Below are 22,561 nucleotides of genomic sequence, written 5' to 3' on the forward strand. Positions count from 1 at the left end.
AGATGACAGGAAAAGATAATGATGACTGTTGGAGGGGAAGGGGGGGGTAGAAATGGGGACACTAATAAATTGTCAATGCAGTTGTGAACTGATCCAACCATTATGAAGAACAATTTGGAACTATGCATAAAAGACTATAAAACTGTGTGCACCCTTTGATCCAGCAGTATTTCTCCTGGGTTTGTATCCCAAAGAGATCTAAAGGAGGGAAAGAGACCCACATGTGAATAAATGTTTGTGGCAGAACTTTGTAGTGGCAAGTGACTGGAAACTGGGTGAATGCCCATCAGTTGGGGAATGGTTGAATAAGTTATGGTACATGAATGCTATGGAATATTATTGTTCTATAAAAAATGATGAGCAGGATTATTTCAGAAGGCCCTGGAGAAACTTACATGAACTGATGATGTGAAGTGAATAAAACCAGGAGAACATTGTACATGGCAACAAGACATTATTTGATGATCAATTCTGATGAACATGACTCTTTTCAGCAGTGAGGTGATTCAGGTCAGTTCCAAGTCTTGTAATGGAGAGATCCATCTGCCCTCAAAGAGAGGACTGTGGGGAGTAAGTATGGATCAGAGCATAGTATTTTCATTTTTTGTTGTTCTTTGTTTGCATTTTGTTTTCTTTCTCATTTTTTTCCCTTTTTGATCTGATTTTTCTTGTGCATCATGATCATTATGGAAATATGAATAAAAGAATTGTCCATATTTAACATATATTGGATTGCTTGGAATCTAGAGGAGGAGGTAGGAAAAAAGAAAGGAAAATTTTGCAACACAAGATTTTGCAAGAGTGAATGTTGAAAATTATGTATATATTTTGAAAATAAAAAAAGCTTTAATAAAAAAAACCACTTTTCATTTTATTTTAAAAATGCTTTAAGATATTTTTTCCTGTGATCTTGGGCAAGTCCTTGTAACCTATTTGGACTTTAGTATCTGCATAGTATAATGATGAATGGCCCAGGCACCATACTTACTAATTGCCTAATGGGTGCTTATGGAGAAATTGCAAAGGTAAGCTAAAGCCCAGTTTTTGTGAGTATTTAAAAAAACCACAGGAAATTATGACAAATCTAAAGCATAGACTCGCATTTTTCTTTATCACCTATTACCTGTGTGCAAGAAATAGCTAAGTATTGAGATATGCTCTATCTTTTACTTGATATTTTTAAAGGCATGTTAGGAAAGTAATGTTTGTGTGTGTCTCTTTGTGTGTATGTGTGTGAATGTGTGTGTGTATACTACCAAAAAAACCCCAACAATCTATTCATAGTGTCATAGATTTAGAATGGTAAGGGATCTTAGAGATCAAGTAGTTTAATAACCTCATTTTTCTTCTTTTAATTAAAGCTTTTTATTTTCAAAACATCTGCATGGATAATTTTTCAACATTAACCCTTGCAAAACCTTGTGTTCCAATTTCCCACCTTTTCCCCTATTCCCTCCCCTAGGTGGCAAGTAATCTAATATATAAATAACCTAATTTTTCAAATAAGAAAAGTGAGAATAGAGAAGGGCAATGACTTGCCTAGATATTAAAGGTCAAATGTAGAATTTAAACCAATATGCTTTAAATTTATATCCAGGCTCTATAAAGCCTTTCATTAGGTTTGTTCCCAAATACTTATTTTCCCAATTTATATTCAGATTTTTATCTGACAAAATCTATTTGAAAAACAAAAACAAAAAGCACAGTGCTCTTTTGGAAGGAAGGGAATACTAGTATTCTAGTGGTTCTGAATAGGAGCTTTCTCTTTTCCCCCAAATGCAGACAGATTTAATTGGATATATGACCCTGCATTCATAATCTGGCTTTATTTCATGATGGAGAGGTAAGAAAGTTGAATCTTTTCTGCTTTTCAAGTAAAATAGTTCTGTCTCGTGTAGTACATTCATGAGATTGATCTTTTAAATTGACATATGAAAAATGAAAGAAGAGTTATTATCAATGTATATGAGTGAATTGTTAGTAAAAGTGTTCCTTGGAATGTATTTACTGAATTGAATCATAAAGGTCTTTCTTCGATTGACCTAGGGTTGATGGAGATTTAAATTGGTTCAACCATTTTGTAATGCAGTTTTGAATTATATAAAAATGTGACTAAAATGTCCCTACGTTTTGACCTAGAAGTCACTGACAAAAAGAAAAGTCTCATATACACCAAAACATTTATTCCAGTGCATTTTTCAGTTAAAAAAGAAACAAAATTATCCATCCACTGGCAATTGGCTAAATAAGTTATGAAAATGAATGTAATGAAATATTGTTGTACTAGATAAATAAAGCCTGGGGATGTTTATATGAGGGAAATAGTATATGCTAGGTAAGTTAAACCACCATCTTTACATTGATCACTATCTCCTCTCAGAACTTTAGGAGACATCTCAGGATCCTGAGTCCAAGAGCTTTGGGAATAGTGCCTCCAAACCACTATACTTGTTTTCCACTCAGAATCCATAACCATTATTGAAGAGAGAAATCATTGGAGAGAGGGAACCCAATTTTCTATCACCACTAGCAACAACTGCTGACTAATGCCACCAATAGATATTTAACACAGGAACCCTGAAAATTAAAGCATCCTCCATACAGGTAAACAACCTCGCTTCTAACCCATATCTCACAGTTTATTTCAGGGACATCTCCTGTTGAGAAGAGGCCAATTTTTCCCACCAACCCTCTCTGTCTCTGTCTCCCTTCCTCCCTCCCCCCTTCCTCTCTCTCTCTCTCTCTCTCTCTCTCTCTCACACACACACACTCTCACACACACACACACACACACACACACACACACACAGACTTGAGAAACCTACCTAGCTGAAGCAGCAAAACTTCTGAGGGTGAGAGGAGGTAGAATGCACCAAGTAAGTCAAACTACCATTACCACCTTTTTTCTACTATCTTAATGGAGACAGTCCAGGATCCCGAACTCAAGTCTTGGAAATTATTGTTTTCAACCCAGTTCCCTCACTCATCATCTTGGGAATCAACTCTTGGGGAGATGCAGCCTGGGAACTGCTTTCTCAGACTTAGAAAGGAAAAATCTTGCCTCCACTGACTTTGACAGTGTCAACTTGATCAATATTAGAAACTGATGTTATTTTATCAGTGGGAATGACATTAAAAAGTAGATTTTCTCCCCATTAAAATGTGGGCTTTTTGAGAGTAGGATGTCTTGATTTTTAATTTGTAACTTCAGCACTTAGCATAGTGTTTCACACTTTTTGTTAAGCTGTTTTTCATTCGGAACTGATTCTCTGTGACTTCATTTGGGGTTTTCTTGGCAGAAATATTATTCTTCAGCTCATTTTTAGATAAGAAACTGAGGTAAACGATATTAAATAAATTTCCCAGGGTCAAAAAGCTAATTTTGAAGCTGGATTTGAACTTATGAAGATGAGTCTTTCTAATTCCAAGTTCACTGCATACTCTATTCATTGTAGCACATAGCTGCACACTTAGTAAAACACTTAATAACTGCCTCATTCCTTCATTCATATGTTGATGCAAAGTGAAATAAGCAGAATGTAGGAAAATTACACACACACATATCTCCTACAAGAAAAGTGAAAACCACTACAACAGCAATTAAAAAAAACATTTATTAAGAACCTACTATAAATGAGAAGACCTAACTTATGGGAAAAATACTGAGGTTGGAAAAGGTTGAAGGCAAAAGAAAAAGAGAAGGGCAGAGGATTGGATTGGATAGATTGTATCATGGAAAGGAAGAACATAAAGCTGGATGGAATTTGAGAGATAGTGGAGTATAGAAAGGCCTGGTGTGCTGTTGTTCTTTGGGCCATGATGACTTGGACTTGACTAAATATATTTCAGGCACTATGCCTTAAATTACTTTAATTACAAATTTAAAAAAAATAGTCCTTTTTTTGAGGAGTTTACAATCTAATTAGGGAAGACAATAGATAAAAGGAAGCTGAAAAGTCAGTGAGGGATAGACCTCGCATGGGGCATGATGTCCCACGAAGTCAAAACAAAGCTGAGCTTCTGAAAGAAAATGGAAAATTGCCTAGAAAGTTCTGAAGTTTCATAGCCCTCTATAAAGGAAAGCTTGGGAGAATTGACTGTTCCAACCTTCAGCCCTTAATCAAAGGAGAGAGAGGTGTTGGGTGTCAAAAACTGAATCAAAATGCAAAGTGATGGGATTTCATCCGATTGGATTATCATAAAAAAGGGATAATATTCTGTGGCATCAAAACCAATCTGAGATGCTGAGGGAAAATGGAGAATTACATCTGGAACTGAATGATACAATATTTTAATGATCAAATCTGGCCCCAAAGATGAGCTAAAAGAAGACATCTCCCTTATATCTTTGCAGAGGTGGAGTATCATGAGTATAGAATGCTGCATACAGTACCATATGGATGTTTCATTATTGCCAATTTTTTCCTTTTTAATTTTTTTAATCATAAAGGATTACATTCTGAGAGATCAGTGTTAGTGACAGATACTGTGGGAAAAATAGCTGATAGAAAAACAGAAGATGCCAATTTTTTTTAAAAGGAAGAAGTTTTTTTCAGTGTCCCTACAGTTGGGACATTTTAATCATTTTAATCAATTATGAAAGGCATTTGCAAGAAATTCTAAGGATGGAGTACAGAAGAAGATGGTCATTGAACTGATCAATCAATTTATCCTACTTCTTTTAAAATAAGTGATTATATACTATGCCCTGAAACCTTAATCAAGTGAGAACATACACTAATCAATCAAATATTTTAGATAATGAATAAAAAGTCCTTGAAAAACCATGAAATCTGTTCAGGTTAGTTGAGGTATTTAGACAAGTGCTGTGGGTTTTGTATTAAAAAATGGACAAATTCAGAAAGCAAGATTCAAGTGGTAAGCCAAGAGAGAGACATTCTAGCCAAGCCCCTGAAAAGGTGTCTCTTAAAGTGGGGATAGGGGAAGAGACTCTGAGTTGTAGCTTTGATTTTTTCTAGCTGGGTGAGGATTTATTTTGAGCTTTTGTGGGTCTGGAAGAATTTGGACTTCCCAGCTTTCCATAAGCATCTTAACATTATCCCTGCAGCACCAGTAGTGTCTTCATTGAGAGCCAAAAACAGATTGGATGTGATAAGTAAAAGCAGTTACAAGGAGCCTAGCAGAAGAGCTACATCATTCTGAAAGGAATTTCCTGAGTTTCTAGGAAATGGTAGAAAAGGACATCATGTAATAAGAAACTTGGAATTACCTCATTGCCACATGTGGTCTTTAAACTTGACCATATTTTCCCCTGAATTCTATATGTAATTGTGAGGGATGTTTTGTACCACCATAGTAAGTACCTATTTTGAAAGGGTAATTAAGTTTAGATAGAGCAATCTACTCAGAGGAGTTTTGGGGACTGACTTGCTTATTGAGCTGCATTTAATAGCCCTAAAATCTAAATCCATTAAAGAATAATGAAAAATGTTAAGTAATTTATCAGCAATAGCTTCATTTGGGCTTGATTACATACCTGCAGATAGTCAATATGACATAAGACCAAAAGAACTCAGACATTTTGGAACAGCCCTGTAATCCTAGTGTTAGCTGGAATCCATCAGAAAGTGAGGCCATCTGTTTCTCCCTAAAGAAAAATTACAAAAGCCTACCATAGAGACAGCCAAAAAGAAGCACCCCAGAATTAGATTCTATTCTGGCAAGGTGGAGTCTCTCGTTTACTTAAATTTCAGCAACTTGTCTATTTTTCAACACAGGTGTGGTAGCTACTAGACAAAATGTCAAAATAATCTTCAAATACTTTCCCAAATAATTCATCATGTTTTTATGGAAAGCAGAAAATGATATTTGGAGTATTTGTTAATTATAGATTGATTTTACCAGTATAAAAACAGTCAATATATTTTCCCAACTTAGCACAGTTTCTCGGGAAGCCGGAACTCTGGGTATTCCTTTTTCCTTTTCTTGGGTTGATTTCAATGAAGAGCATGGGAATTGACAATGGGATAATGTGGGTGCTTTCCTATGCTCCTATGGGAGTACACAATCAGGCTAGGAGTTAAATGTTAACATTTACTCTTGCTTCAAAGTCTTTTCATAGTCATGTACATTGTAATAGTGAGAATTGGATGTCACCAGCTCAGTCAAAAACTGTTTGTGTGACTTGGAAGAAGTCACACATCTACCTTTTTGCTCATCTGTAAAATGAAGGGATGGAACTAGATCATAGAATCACAGAGACAGAATTTAGAGGGACCCCAGAGAGTCTCTAGTCCTAAGGCTATTTTCTACTCTAAGATTCAAGAATTCTTTTTCTTTGGTCCTTATAAGAAAGTTATGAGCAGGGCTGGCGCAAGAGAAAACATAAAGTAAGACACGTTTGTTTTCAGTTACCCACTGATCCACCCCCATTGAGCTTTATTTCCCCCCATTGGTGAGAGCTGCTCCCCTCTCCTCACCACCCCAAGTTAACACAATCTCTACATATTACTTTGGTTTTTTCTTTGTATTATTCTCAGTGCCTAAGACATAGTCAATATTTCACAAATGTTTGTGAAATGAGAAGGAAGTCTATATGTAGTAGATAAGAGAACTGGGCTTGGAGTCAGGAAGACCTGAATTTAAATCCAAGTTCAGATACTTACTAGTTATGTGTTCTTGAGCAAACCATTTAATCTCCCTTATATTCATTTCCTCATCTATAAAATGGGTGATTAGACATCTAAAAAATGGTCCTGTGGTCCTAAGGTATTCTACTTTGGGTAAAGCTGAACCTGACCAGCTATCAGGGTACTTTAAAGGACATTTAATCCAAAGCTTCTCATTTTACAGATGAAGAAACTGAGACCCAGAAGGGTTAAATAACGTGTCCAAAGTAACACAGGTAGTAATTAGCACAGACAAAATTTGAACTCAGATCCTGACTCTAAAACTTCTTTTCAATGTATCAAACTTCCTCTGTGCAGGGGTACTTTGCAAATTAGTACATCTAGGAACAGAGAGGCAGTTAATTGCTCAAGGACATGGATCAAATTGATAACATAATGGGAAATGGAACCTATCTAGAGTTCTTGACTCCTTCTAATCAAAGGACTTTTCACCAAATGACACTTACTCCCCTGACTCACCTTTGGAGGAGCATTGTTTGGGGACAAAGTGGCTGGAATATAGGAAAATCAAAAATTTTAAAATGACAATATACACAAAAAACTATATTGTAATTAAATCATTTCTAATTTCCTTTAGATGTTTTTATGAAATTGCCAGATAATTTATTAAAGAGCATTTAAGGAATGGATAGTCAGCAGGAATGTCTAGGAAAAGCGGGATTGGCATGGGAAAGAGCTAGGTTATATATATAATAAATTATGTGCATATATATAAAATTTTCAATAGTAATTTATTTTTCCAAATATATGTAAAGGTAGTTTTCAACTTCATTTTTGTAAGACTTTGTGTTCCATATTTTTCTCCCTTCCTTCCTTATCTCCACTCTCCCTAAGACAGCAAACAATCTGATATAGGTTAAGTATGTGCAATTCTTTTAAATTTATTTCTATAGTCATAGTGTGCAAGGAAAATCAGACTAAAAGGGAAAATCTCAGGAGAAACTAAAATAAACAAAAAATGGTGAAAATTACTAAACTTCAATCCACATTCAGTCTCCATAGTTCTCTCAGGGTGTGAATGGCATTTTAGGATATATCTTCACAGCTACCATTGAATTTAGTTGTCATTACTCTTCCAAAAACTACATTTTTTCAAAAATATAAAGCAAGTCGAATGCCAATAGGTACTGCATACATTTGAATTTGGCAGCATGTTAAGAAGTTCTACTACAAGAGTCTCACATGTAGTTTGCCTCGATTTGAAATAGTCACCACCTCAAGGATCCATTCCTTTTTTGGCATGGCAGCATCCTCAGTCTAGTTCCTTTCCCTGACATCTGCCGAAGGCTTAGACAAAAGACTTCACATAGAACTTTCTCATTGGTTCATTTATTAGGTGTTTAACTTTTTTCTATGAGTCTTTTTTTTTTTCTTTTGGAGGGGGAAAGGATTTATTTAAACTGTAATTAATGTCACTTTGGCAAAAAGCCTTGCCTGCTTTTGTTAAAATGCACGAGGTTTAATTTTAAAATGTACTATTTTTACATCCAAGTTATTGTTCATGTTTCCTCCAATACCTCTAGCTCTGTCCCTCTGGGAACTTGAATCATGTCCAATAATGTGTTGGCCGTTTTGTGTAGTGGGCCAAGATACATGGGGGCCTACAGGTAAAATGAAAAGAACAAGATATCTGGTTGGAATGTTTATGAAAAGGCAAATTTTCTTGAAAGCACCTTTCAAAATTGCTAGCTGGAGTGCCTGACTCACAGGTGTTTAGACACAATCAATCAGTGTGATTTGGGCCTAGAATTGCAATTTTTATGATTATACTTGTCACAATAATACTAATAAAGTGCATGCTCATTGTATTTGGCCCCCCTCTAATCTCTTTAAGGATATAATAGTTTTAAACATTCATTCACTAACTCAACAATGCATCCCTACATTGCCTCTTTTTCTGGTATGACTTTAGAAAGCAACAAAGAAGTTTAACTAGCATAATCAGATGAGATTAAGAGGAAAAGCTTTAACCTTAAAATTAAGAAAATTTTGAAAACAACAAAGAACAAAATATAGTAAATGGAAAACAAGAGGGAAGCTCCCCTTGGAGTACTTAAACATTAGAAATTATAGGAACAAAAGAAACTTCCACTGGTCTATTATTTCCAGAAGCTGTCCTCTCTTTGGTGCTGGTGTTTTCAATCCTTTGAACACTAAAGTTAGGATGAACGACTTTGGCTCAGCTGCTTCCTACCTGTGTGACTTTTATCCTCAGTGATCCTCAATCTTCTTATCTTTAAAATAGTGGATACCCTGATCTTTGAGGCTCTTTCTGTTCTGACTCTTTTAGTTATAATGTTTTCATTATTATATATATTATATAATGTTATATATATTTATATATTATAATATTAAGTAATATTTAATGTTAAACAATATATAAGTATAACATTATAATATTAAGTATTAAAATTTATTGACAAAACACATAAAAACTTAAATTTACACATCAATAAAAATTTAAACAAAAGAAAGTATTTATTTAACATTTATTGAATGTCCAATGAGGCATTGACTTTGATTAACTTACAATCTAGTGGTAGAGGAATGAGCATCAGAAGAAAGGAAGACATACACAAATGGAATCAGAATCTCATGGTGCAGCAAACATAGAGTCAAGAGTAAGGAAGACCCAAAGTTGGATCCAACCTCAGATACTTACCAGCTGTGTGGCTTAGACCAAGTCATTTAACTTCTGTTTGCCTCAGTTTAACTAACTGTAAAATGGGGATGATATTAGTATCTGGCACTGGAGATTGCTGTGAGGATCATATGAAATATTATTTTTAGTGGAAAATTGATTTTATGAAGGAAAAGATATGTAATAAGATTATTTAGCACATAAAAAGTCTTTGATTATTGTGTCATTTGTATCTAATTTATTTCAGTGATGTACCATCTATTTTTTAGCCAGTGCCAAATGGTTTTGATGACTGCTGCTTTATAATTGAGTTTTAGATGTGGTACGGCTAGGACACAATCCTTTGTATTTTTTCCCATCAATTCCCTTGATATTCTTGCCCTTTTATTCTTCCAGATCAATTTTGTTATTATTTTTTCTAGCTTTGTAAAATAATTTTTTGGCAGTTTAATTGGTATAGCATTGACAAGTGAACCAATTTAGGTAGAATTATCATTTTTATTGTATTAACTTGGTCTGTTCATGAATAATTGAATTTTTCCATTTGTTGAGATCTGACCTTATTTGTGTGAGAAGTATTTTGTAATTGTGTTCATATAGTTCCTGAGTTTTTCTTGGCAGGTAGACCCAGATATTTCATTTTGTGTACAGTTATTTTAAATGAAATTTCTCTTTCTATCTCTTTCTGATTGGCTTGGTCAGTAATATATAGAAATCATCAAATTTGTGATGATTTGTATGAGTTTATTTTATAAATAGTTTTGCAATTTATAAGCAGCTTTGCTAAATTAATTGTTAATTGCTTCAAGTAGGTTTTTGGATGATTTTCTAGGATTCTCAGTATTTCAACATATCATCTGCAAAGAATTTATCTCCTCATTGCCTAGTCTAATTCCTTTAATTTTTTTCTTTTCTTTTTGCTAAAACCAGTATTTCTAATACAATGTTGAACAATAGTAGCGATAATGAGCATCTTTGTTTCATCCCTGATTTTATTGGGGATGTATCCAGCTTTTCTCCATCATAAATAATGCTTGCTGTGGGTTTTTGATATATAAAGTTTATTATTTTAAGGAAAACTCCTTTCATTCCTATATACTCTAGTGTTTTTAATAAGAATTGGTGCTGTATTTTGTCAAAAGCTTTTTCTGCATCCATTGACATTATCATATGATTTCTGTTCATTTTGTTATTGATAAGGTCAATTATGGCAATAGTTTTCCTAATAATGAAGCAACCCTACTTTCCTGATATAAATCCCACTTGGTCTTAGTGTATTATCCTGCTGATATGTTGTTGTAATGTCTTTGGTAATATTTTATTTAAAACTTTTGTGTCAATATTCATTAGAGATATTGAGCAATAATTTTCTTTCTCTGTTTTGGCTCTTTCAGGTTTAGGTATGAGTACCATATTTGTGACACAGAAGGAATTTGGCAGGACTCTCTATAGGTTTATTTTTCCAAATAATTTATACAGTATTTCCCTTAATTGTTCTTTCAGTGTTTGGTAGAATTTATTTGTAAATCTGTCCGGACCTGCTCTCTAAAGGATTTTGATAGTAGCCCTAATTCTGATCATGGGTAAGGAGTGAAGGAGCAGAACTCATAAAGATGGTCAGGCAGGAGGCCATTTATTCAAAATTTTCTCAGCCTTATATATCCTAATACACTTACATAACTATAGCACACTGTGCATCCGCTAACTATAGGATACTACCCATATGGGACCACATGAGCAACTTGCTATTGTGTGCCAATATTTCCTTGCCACTTTAGTATAACTGCTTTAATTACAACACAGATTGCCATGCCCATTGCCTTCTCAGGAAAGCCGAGATGCTGACAGGAGATAGAGAGGGTTTCTTTTACTGGACTAAAGGGTCTTATAGCTCACCCAGGTTGCCCACCCACTGTGGTCCTCTACAAAACAATCTGGCCCTGGAGAATTTTTCTTAGGGAGTTCATTAATGACTTGTTCAATTTCTTTTTCTAAAATGGGACTATTTCTTCTTCTGTTAATCTAGGCAATTTATATTATTGTAAATATTCATCCATTTTGATTGGATTGTCATACTTGCTGGCATACAGTTGGGAAAAAATAGCTCCCATTTATTCCTTTAATTTATTTTTTATTGATGGTAAGTTTACCCTTTTCATTTTTGATGCCGGTAATTTATTTTTTCTTTCCTTTTTCTAATCAAATAAACCCAAGTTCTATCTATTTTGCGGTTGTTTTTTCATAAAACCAACTCTTAGTTTTTTTTTTATTATAGCTTTTTATTTACAAAACATATGCATGGGTAATTTTTCTACATTGACCCTTGCAAAACCTTCTGTTCCAACTTTTGCCCCTTCTTCCCCCCACTCCCTCCCCAGATGGCAGATAGTCAAATACATATTAAATATGTTAAAGTATATGTTAAATACAATGTATGCATACATATTTATACAGTTATCTTGCTGCACAAGAAAAATTGGATTTAGGAAGAAGGTAAAAATAACCTGAGAAGGAAAACAAAAATGCAAGCAGACAATAACAGAAAGCAACTCTTAGTTTAAATAATCAGTTCAATAGTTTTCTTAGTCTCAATTTATTAATATCTTCTTTGATTTTCAGAATTTCTAATTTAGTATTCTATTGGGGGTTTTTACGTTGTTCTTTTTTCTGGCTTTTTTAATTTAATTTTTTTTAATGGAAAGTACTTAGCACAGTACCTGGCATATAGAAGCTGTTATATTAATGCTTGTTCCTTTCCTGTACACCTTATCTAGTCAGTTCCACTGACATTAAAAAAGTATCAAATATTTTTAATAATTATTCTGTCATAATTTTACATTTGGAATTATTATATGGAGAATTGATCAGCCAGAGGGAATAATCAATGACAATACTGAGGTTTTCTAGTTTTAATGACTTCCTAATACTTTTAGACTAAAATAAAACTCCCTCTGTTTAGTATTTAAAGATCTTCCCTATTATATTTCAACTTGTCTTTAGGGAGTGATTTCATGTTCCCATCTCTCATTCATAATTTGTCCTAGACACTCTGATCTATTTGTGGGTCACAATGCATAGCATTCCATTTTCTCACCTACCTACCCTTGTACAGAATGTCCCAAGTCCCTAAAATTGGCTCTTTCTCAATCTCAATCTATAAAACTTCCTGGCTGCCTTCAAGATTCACTCAAGTGCCTCCACTAAAGGAAGGCTTTCCGATCTACCTCACTGGTAGTATGGTAGTATGCACTTATTGCAATTACTTTGTAATCTACATAAACACATATATACAAATTAAGAGAGTATATTGGCTTCTCTGTTGTTTTCCTCCAGTAGAAAAGTAAGCTGTTTGAACAAAGGGGCTGCTTCACATTGTTTTTTGTCTTCATGTTCCCAACACCAAAGCAGCATGTGCTCAAAAATGATGAATTGCATGAAATGATAAGGTTGTTTGCTGAAATGGTAAAGGCAAAAACAGATTTTGATGAGAAGATAAGTATTATTTGGGACAGACTGAGTTTTGGTGTCAAAAATATGATCTAATCATGTTTATTTTTAATTGAAGCAATACAATTAGTTGATGTGACTAGAAGGATTCCTGGGCAGGAAGGTGGCAAAATGGATAGAGCAATAGGCTTGGAGTCAATAACGACTGATAAACTTGCTAATTGTGTGATCCTGGGCAAGTCACTTAGTTCTCTTTGCCTCAATTTCCTTATCTATAAAATAATTGGGAGAAGAAAATGACAAACTACTCGAATATCTTTGCCAAGAAAACCCCAAGTAGGGTCATAAAAAGTCAGATAGGAGTGAAGAATAACAAGAGAAGGATTCTTAGATTTTCCAAGTTTCATCAGATGTACTCACCTTCCAGGCTACAGCTATTGCCCTGGACCCTTCTTTATAGAAAAGAAGGATATGGAATCCTCTGGTATGCAATTCTTTTGACTCCTGCCAGTTTGACTACTGGGAAACTGACTGATGCTTTGGACCATTTTTCGTAAGATTTTTATTCTAACTTGTCCTCTGAAATTGGAGCTTGTAGAAAATAGCAATTGATGATATTGCCATTGCAAATAACACACATTAAAAATGACAAACCCTTCTCCAAAGGCTGTGAAGGGCAATGATTCTCAAATTAGTAAAAGGGGTTTGAGACAGATGAGATCAGCTGTTTTATTCTGGAGATTTATGTTGCCAGAACTATTAACAGTCTCCTCACCAGAAGCAATGATTCCAGCAGCAATATAAGCATTTAGAAGCAAAAAAGAAAAGCAAAACTAAGGAGGAGACAGATGGGTTTGGAAAAGATATCTTCTTCTAAGATATATTCCATATGCTCCTCCAAGAGTTGTTCCAGGGAAATTTTTTCTTCCTGCTTTGTCCTAAAAATAAATATTTCTTTTAAAAAAAGTGTTGGGGAGGCGGGTAGGAGGAGGAAATTTACCCACTATTGCAAGCTGTTTCCTGTATAGGACATTCCATTTCCCACCTCCGTGCATTTGTCTAAGTCAGATGAATCTAGGATGTACTCTTTTCTCACCTTGACTTTGGCTTCCTTCAGAGCACATCCCATGTGATACTGCCCACAGAAGGCATTTCTTGAATCCCAACACTCTTCCTCCTTTTACAAATTACTTTGTATTACCTTGCATGTATTATTGTTGGGTTGTTTCAGTTATAACCAATTCTCTGTGACTTCATTTGGGGTTTTCTTGGCAAGAATACTGAAGTGGGTTTGACATTTCCTTCTTCAACTTTTTTTACAGATGAGGAAACTGAGACAAACAAGGTGAAGTGACTTGCCCAGAATCACTAGAAATTGTCTAAGGTCATATTTGAACTCAGGCATTCCTGAGTCCAGGCACCAGAGCTCTAACCATTGTGTCACCTGCCCCAACTTGCATTTATTTGCATTTTATTAATTTACTAGTGCACATGCTCTATTCTACCAGCTGGATATAAACTTGAGAGAAAGGAGTTTTTTTTGTTTGTTTGTTTGTTTTGTTTTTTGCAATTATAATAGTGCCTGGCAAATAGTAGGCACTTATTAAGAATTTATTAATTTGAATAGCATATTAAGGTAAAAGAGACTTTTGTTAATAACTACCTAAGTAATCTTATTACATAACAATCACTCTCTATAACAAAATTTCACTTGAAAAGGCAAATATGTGATTTGGAAATATGTTTCAGCTGGAGAAGAACCCTAACATCATTAGCAATCCTCCAGAACCTCATCAGATCATTAACAAGGATTTCCTTAATTAACTACTAAATCACCAATTAAATAACAGTAGATATCTACAGCAAATAAAAAGGCTATTGATTTTAATTCAGTCACAATTCTGTAATGATAGATATTAATCACCTCTAATGATTTAACTTCAAAATATGATTATCTCCACCAGTTAAACATGATGAATGCAGAGTAGAAAAAGTGAAATGGTTTCCACCAAGATGAAATGCCAATATTTAGAACTGGAATGTTATACTGTGGAATTTAATCTAAAAATATATGTATATATTATATATAAACATAGTATATGTGTAATGTAGATTTCAAAAAGAGAGAAAAGGCACATATATGCAAAATTTAAAAGAAAGCTACCATTAAAATTTTTACTTGGAATAATTAAAATTTCTTGGAGATGTAATATTATGAGAGCAAGTGGAAAGAATACTTTTAAATGAACAAACGTTCAATAAGATTGAAGAGGAATTGCTTTCAAATTATGGTAACACATACAAAGCCCTACATATAGAAACTCGCCTTTGGCTCAATAATACAATTCAACTAACATTCGTTAAATACTTCCCACGAAAGGTAATCTGGAATATGTACATGACCAAACTTGGATGCAATGTGATTTCATAGATGTCAGTACTTTTTCCATTGATACACAATGTAATCCAACAACAATTTCTGATTCTGAGTGAATTTTGTCCCTTTCCTTCAAAAATCCTGTTCAGAGAATTCAATAAGTATGCTAGAGTTCTCTTGGTATTATATGGACACCAATTTAGCATGTGGGTCCTCCACTTTTGCCTTACACTCATTGTTTGATTTAATTACTCACTTTTTTATTTATTCATTCTTTTGATGGTATCTTTTACAGGTCATTTTGCATGAAATTTCTTATTGGTAACAGGCTCCAACCCATTCCTACTTCTTCCCCATTTTCTCTTCATTGCCATGTAAATAATATCCAATATTGATTCCTCAAAAATTATTGCATTTAAAGCCTCATAGCCTTATAATATCATTAGAAACCATTGGTGTCAAAATATCTTTTTCTTTGTTTGTTTTTCAGGAAGACTCTTAGGTTAAATGAATAAATGCCCCCAAACAATCTAGTCTTCATTCCTTGCCCTATTCAATTCTTTCTGAATTGAAATAGGGTTGGGTGGCTGGCTGGTTTTTGCTGTGAATATGACTCACAAAAGAACTGAAAATACAAGCTGAGACTATGGAATAAAGGAAGTAATAGCATCTTATTCCCTCTGGGGAAAGGCCATATGTTCAGTGAGAAGACAGCAGAGGGGAATCAGCAGAGAGTTGCTCAGCCCAGGCAATAGTGATTGTCAGTGTAACCAAGAGAACAGACTGATGGAGGACAGCAAATAATATATAAATGAAAGCCCATGATATCACTGGATGATATTAGTGTTTCTATGGAAAAGTAAGAAACAGAATGAAAGTGAAGTAGGTGTTCTAGTTGTCCTGAAAACCTAAAAATCTGAGATGCTTAGTTATACATTTATGATGATTGTTCTTGTTCTTATGTGTATTGTAGTGTCCCTTTTGCATAGAAATTCCTTAGCTTCTCCCACTGGTTCTGTGCATCATATACCTGTATGCAAGAAAGGAACTTATGTTATTTATTTTGATGGGCTAGTTAATTCCATGTCTTTGGTAGTGAACTACAATGTCTTCCAGTTTGCCTGGTAAAAGAAAAATTATGGATTGGTTAGTATAAACTGTGGCTTTGAGTTGAGTGTTCCAGAAGGTGTCTTCCCATTATGGTAGCTTTCACTATTTTTGAGAGTCAGCAGTTGCAGTCACTTTTTAAAGGTCCTTGGTGGTGATCTTTCTAACAACCAATTACATTGTTTGTTGTGGTTAGTAAACTAGATAGTCAATGATAGTGATGTTTGTCTAAACCTATCAGAATAGGTTTGAGACTGAGAATGGAGAGAAAACTGATAGGTAAAGAAAGATATTTCTCCAAGTTTTATAAATGGAGGTGAGGGCTTGAAGCTAATTAAGGAGAAAAATGCTCTATCAGAGCATACTCTTAGATTGCCTTTGAACCCAATGTGAGAGATTTGATAATGCAAAAAGTAATCAGTCAATAAGCATTTAGTACCTACCTTGTGCCAGGCACTAGACTAAAGGTACAAAGAAAGGCAAAAAAAAGTCAATAAACACAATATAATTAATAAATATAATCAATAGAAATACTAAAAAGGGAGTAAGACAATAATTATTTTTTTAAAAAATTCCTTCTTCTCCAACCCTCACCTCCTATCCCATTCTTAGAATTACTCAAATGAGAAGACAGGATCATGTTCTATTTAGATCTCTTTCTCTCAGTCTGCTTATCAAAGACAGCCTTGCCAAAATTTTGGAATAAGTCAACCAGCCCACCACTTTTTATTTTATTTTATTTTTACCAGATGGTGACATTTTTCCTTGACAATCACAGCCATTATGTATCTGATCATACATCTGCCAGAGAACATTGGCAACCTGGAAAAGTACAGTACCGGTCTGGTATTTCATAATTGAGTTTTATTTAAAATGATAATGACTCAGTCATAAGCTCTTGATTTTAAAGTCTTTTTGGGTGGGATGGGGGAAGGGAGTAGTGGCAGAGTATGGATCTGTGATCTAATCCATGCAGAGAAATCCCAGTGTGGAAAGTCCCTCCACTAATGCAAATTTCCAACTCAGCTGCAACTTAGTATTAAAGCATTATCTGAGAACGCTTAATTTTAAAAAAATGTAATTGAACAAATGCTTTCCTGTCTTGACTTTGCCTAGTTTCCTGAACTGGACTGTGTGGTTCATGCTCTTATTTCTGGTTTCCAGGGCATAGCTTTCATTTGTATTGTGTTTTGATATTAAATTAAATTATTATATTTTATTTATTATAGTTTTCCTTCTAATCTTTTTTTTTGTCAATGCCAAGCAATAATACTAATGTTTTTATCTAAACTTATTTATTTAATTGTGGATAAATTAGGAGACTCAGTGTTAGACATGCCATCAGTTAAGGATAAGGACTCAAATGACTGAAAAATACAGGGATTTTGAAGTCCAAAGACAAGCTGAAGTGCTAATCTGGCTGTTCACTCTCTTTTGAATGGTAAGTCCTTCAAACTCAGTGAACCTCAGTTTCTCAATTTGAAAATGGAGATAATCATAATTATATTGCCTATCTCATAGGACTGTTGCCAGGATACATTTTGTAATAGTATTGTAGATTAATTTAATGTAGCAGTCATGGATAGGTTTGTTGGTATGTTACAAGGTGAGAGTAATCATTTTCAGGTGTTCTCAGGAACAAATCAAATCAAAGCCCTATGCCTCAGCTTGCTACTTCACTTATTATTGGGTGCTTTTTAAAGTCTGTGACTGTTTTTTTTTTTCCCTTTCTTTGTATCCTTAACATAGTCCCTGGCACTACATTATCAAATGACATTATCAAATCTCTCACCCTGGCTTCAAAGGCAATTTTAAGAATATGCTCTGATCTATCGTAGCATTTTTCTCATTAATTATCTTCAAGTCCCCATCCCCATTTATAAAACTTAGAGAATATCTTTATCCATTAGCATTCTCTCTCCTTTCAGTCTCAAAACTGGTCTTATAGGCTTACACAAAGACCACTGTCACTGGTTACCTACTTTAGTAACAGTAACAAATAATGTAATTGGTTGTGAGAAAGATCACCACCAGTGGCTTTTAAACAATGAAGTGCAGCTGCTTATTCCTTCAAAAAATAGTGGAGCCAACAATTCAGTTCCATTAAGACTGCAATCAGGGTCTGAGGAGTTTTTTCAATAAGTCTTCTCCATGGGATAAGGGTTACATTCAGTCATCTTAGAAGGATTAATGATAACTCTTTTCATGAGTTTTCTCATGTATCAGTGGCAGTTAAATTATTATGTCTCCTCAGGAAAGACCTTCTCTTGATCTTCTCTCTGTTCCTCTCACAGATTCTTTCAAAGAACCTCTTTCAAAGATGGTAGATTAACTATTATTCATTCACAATCAACCAAACAATTAATCAATAAGTATTTCTTAAGCATCTACTATGTTCCAAAACTGCTGTTTTGACACTGGGAAATGGAATGAAAAAATAATCCCAGCTCACAAGGAGCTCACCTGATAATGTAGAGGGGCAAGAAAGAAAGGAAGAATTATAGATGAAATTCCTCAATATTTGTTTCATAATATTTCATAAAAGTATATTAACAGTAACTAAATTCTCTTTAAGAGGGTGAATTTTAGCTGAGGTTTTAGTGTAAAGCAATACATCAATGTGGGCAATTATTATTACTGAGTGGTCTCCAAGGATATATATTTAGAATTCTGTGACCAAAGGCTAAAGTGCCAGCAATATTTCATTTCCTCCTATTGATTCCAATCAGAGTTATTATGGTGATAATTACATCCACAAAAGAAATTTGAGAAGCCCAAGGCTAAACTTGAAATTTGTTTCTATAGTTCTATGACCCTCTACTGAAATTGAAGAAAGGGTGAAGTATCATAGATGTGACACCATTTCATTACTTGTTCTGAATAATTGGTCACATTGTTAGTTCTTGTCTCTTTACTTGAAGTTATGGCTTTCTCTTGGCTTGGATCATTTCAAGAAGAAGAATGTACAGTAGATAACATCAGAAATTATGAAATAATCTTTTTCTCTTACTTTCTCGAAGAAAATTTCTAAAATTATATCTTTAACTGCCTTTGTAAATTTTAAACATTTCCTTACATGTCAGATACATAGTTTTGATCTGCATATTTACCACAGATTTTTGTCTTAGATTGGTAATTTTCTGGAAATTTTGTTTATATTTATAAATTTAATAAAATCAAGCATATTTACTTTAGTAATTCCTTGTATTGTGAAAAAATTATCTGAGGAATTGTTGATACCTATTTTATTATCAATGATGCAGAGAGATGATTAAAAACTAGTTTATTATGCTCAGAGCATAACCTCACTGTATACAAAATTCAGTAGGCCCTGAGCATCTTGTATAGGTTTTGGTTACATAGGCAGGATCTGCACAAGGGAGTCTTATAAAAAGCAGAAGACGGTAATGATTTGCACATCAAAGACCAGATTGTAGAAAAGGTAAAAGGTGTATCAGGAAAAATAGGATACTAATTGGATTTGTAGTTGATTTCTCAAGCTGGGATTGGTACATTAACCATTTAATACAAGGGAGATAGTTTAATATCCCAGCTTCATTTCATAGGTTCTATCTACTTATAAGGCTTTTTCATCATAAGTATATAGCAGTAAGAAAATTAAGTCAGAAATTCTCTTATTACAATTTAAGTTGAAGAGAGGCTTTGGAGTCAGGACAAACTTGGTACAGTTATCATCTCAATGAAAATGACAAAGCACTCATAATATCTTTACCAAGAAAAGAGTTTGACAAACTTAAAAATGATTAAATAACAACCCCTCAAAAAAATCACCTTAATAACAACCCACCAAAATAATCCCCAGGTTTACATAGATCAGCCTAGTCTCTCTCCTGAACACTATAATGCCTAGCACAAAGTAGGTCCCTAATAAATGTTAATTGATTGATTGAATTAATGAATCAGAGCATAAGTGATAAGAAAGATGTCCCCTCTACTCACAAAAGCACTGTTTCCATAGATTAGCACTTAATCACTGGGGAAATGGACTCTTACAAAAATCTATGCTTTCTTCTGATCAGCTTCACTTTCTTCCTACTCTTCTACTCTTTTTATAGGAGAGAAGTAACTGGACTTATTTTTAGTTTCCTAGAGACATTGCCTTTTTTTTTTTAAAGCAATTCTTTTAGGTGAACCACAGCTTCTTATTGTTGCTATTCAGTTGTGACCACCTTTTTATAATCCTATTTGGGATTTTCTTGGCAAATATATTGGAATGGTTTGCTATTTCTTTTTCTAGTTCCTTTTCAGTTGAGGAAACTGAGATAAAGAGTGTTAAGTGACTTGCCCATGGTCACACAGCTAATAAGTGTCTGAGGATGGATTTGAACTCAAGAAGATGAGTCTTCTTGACTACAGGCCAGGTGCTCTATCACCCCCTTAGTGAAAATAAAATGTTATTTTTTTTTTTGCAATCGAAATTCATGAACTACCTGAAATCTGTCTATAGATCACTGTGGTCTATGGATAGTAAGCTATCCTGTACAGGAAGAAAAGTGAATGGATTAGATCATGATCTTTTTGAAGGCAAGGGCTCTCTTTTGCCATTCTTTTCATCCCCAGTACTTAACATGATTAGTAACACATAGTAGGTGCTTAATAAATTGGCAGTTAGGTGATGAAGTAGTTAGAGCATGGGGCAGAGAATTAGGAAGACCTGAATTCAGATATAATCTTAGACACTTATTTAGCTCTATGACCAAGTAAGTCACTTAAGCTCTATCTGCCTTAATTTCCTCAATTGTAACACCTACCTCTCATGATTGTTGTGAAGATCAAATGAGATAATGTTTGTAAAGCATTTAGTAAAGCACATAGTAAATGAGCTTAATAAATACTTATTCCCTCCCCCTTCCCTTTAATAAATACTTATTGATTGGCTAGAAGGAATGGACAAAGAATTCTGCTGGAGACATAAAGAGAATAATGAAAATGATGGATGTAAATTATGACAAAGCAAGCTTGGCTATATTGATGCCTAATATTATAGTCATAATAAGTCATTTCAGAAAGTGCATCTGAGTTTTTATATGGAGCTTTATGAGTAATTTTGTCTTATCTTAGCATCAAAGAACTACAGTAGGTACTATTGCCTGAAGGAAGCTTCAGACTCTCAGTCTGTCATTTGTTTTCCTCTGTTTGAAGCCCTTCCATTATGTAAATTATTTTGGAATGTTATTTTTATCATCAAAATAGACATATTTTAATTATGATGGGTTCCTCATAGAGTCACTCAAGGTCCTAGCTTTTGATTCTCTGAAAACCCAGCCTGATGCATTCAAGATGCTTATGAAGATAGAACACTGATAATATTGGCTGCCTTGTTTTTTTTACAGGACTTACCTTTCAGAGATGTCAGACAACATTTAATTTGATGTTCACCACAACCTTCTGAGGGCTGATGTTACTCTTTTGATGTGTGAAGTACAGGGAAAGTAAACAGAGTGTCTATATAGCCACTGTGAACTGGATAGGACTAGATGGATTATCCCAGTTAGACCCAAACAAAGTTTTGGGATTGTCTTGATGTCACCTTTCTTTCTCTTAATCTACTACTGAATAGAATACAGATGCTTCCTGATTATTTTGGCTGAGCCTTTGCGAGTGAAAGAGATCTTCTATAGAGTTTGAGAGTAAACTCATCTGCCCATGGATGGGAAGACTTTCTAATAGAGTGACTACAACCCCTCTCCTCTTCCCATTGTAGAGAACTAAAGGGAGGACATGGACAGCAGTCACACAAGGGCTAAGCCTTATACAGAATGCTTTACAGCTCTGACCCCATTTGATCTTCATAATAACTCAAGGAGATAGATGCTATTATTTTCACCCCCATTTTATGGATGAAGAAACTGAGGCAATCAGAGATTAAGTGATTTGTTCAAAATCTCATAGCTATTAAGTGTCTTAGACTGGATTTGAACTCAGGTTTTCCTGACTCTAAGCACCATGCTCTATCCTCTGAGCTGCCTAGCTGGCCCCAGAGATTCTTTGACCTGAAATATATGAATTTTTTTAAAAATTGAAAACATTTTTGTGCAACTGGTTTTCTTTGTAATCCTGTGTATTTTATTTTATGCATTTAAAAACATTATTCCATCAAAGGGTCCTTAGGCTTCATCAGATTGCCCATGAAAATCCATAATCGCCCAAACAGTAATGAACCCTGATATAGTTGAAAAAATAGATCTATTTAAGCTTTTGAATATGCAAGAACAGAATGGGATTATTTTAGGAAGAACTGAGTTTCTTGGCATTGGAAATATTCAGTTCAAGGGATGGATACTAATAATTTGATTCAACAAGAATTTATTACGAGTT

The sequence above is a fragment of the Sarcophilus harrisii genome, chromosome 5, assembly GCF_902635505.1.
Source record: "Sarcophilus harrisii chromosome 5, mSarHar1.11, whole genome shotgun sequence".
Taxonomy (NCBI): domain Eukaryota; kingdom Metazoa; phylum Chordata; class Mammalia; order Dasyuromorphia; family Dasyuridae; genus Sarcophilus; species Sarcophilus harrisii.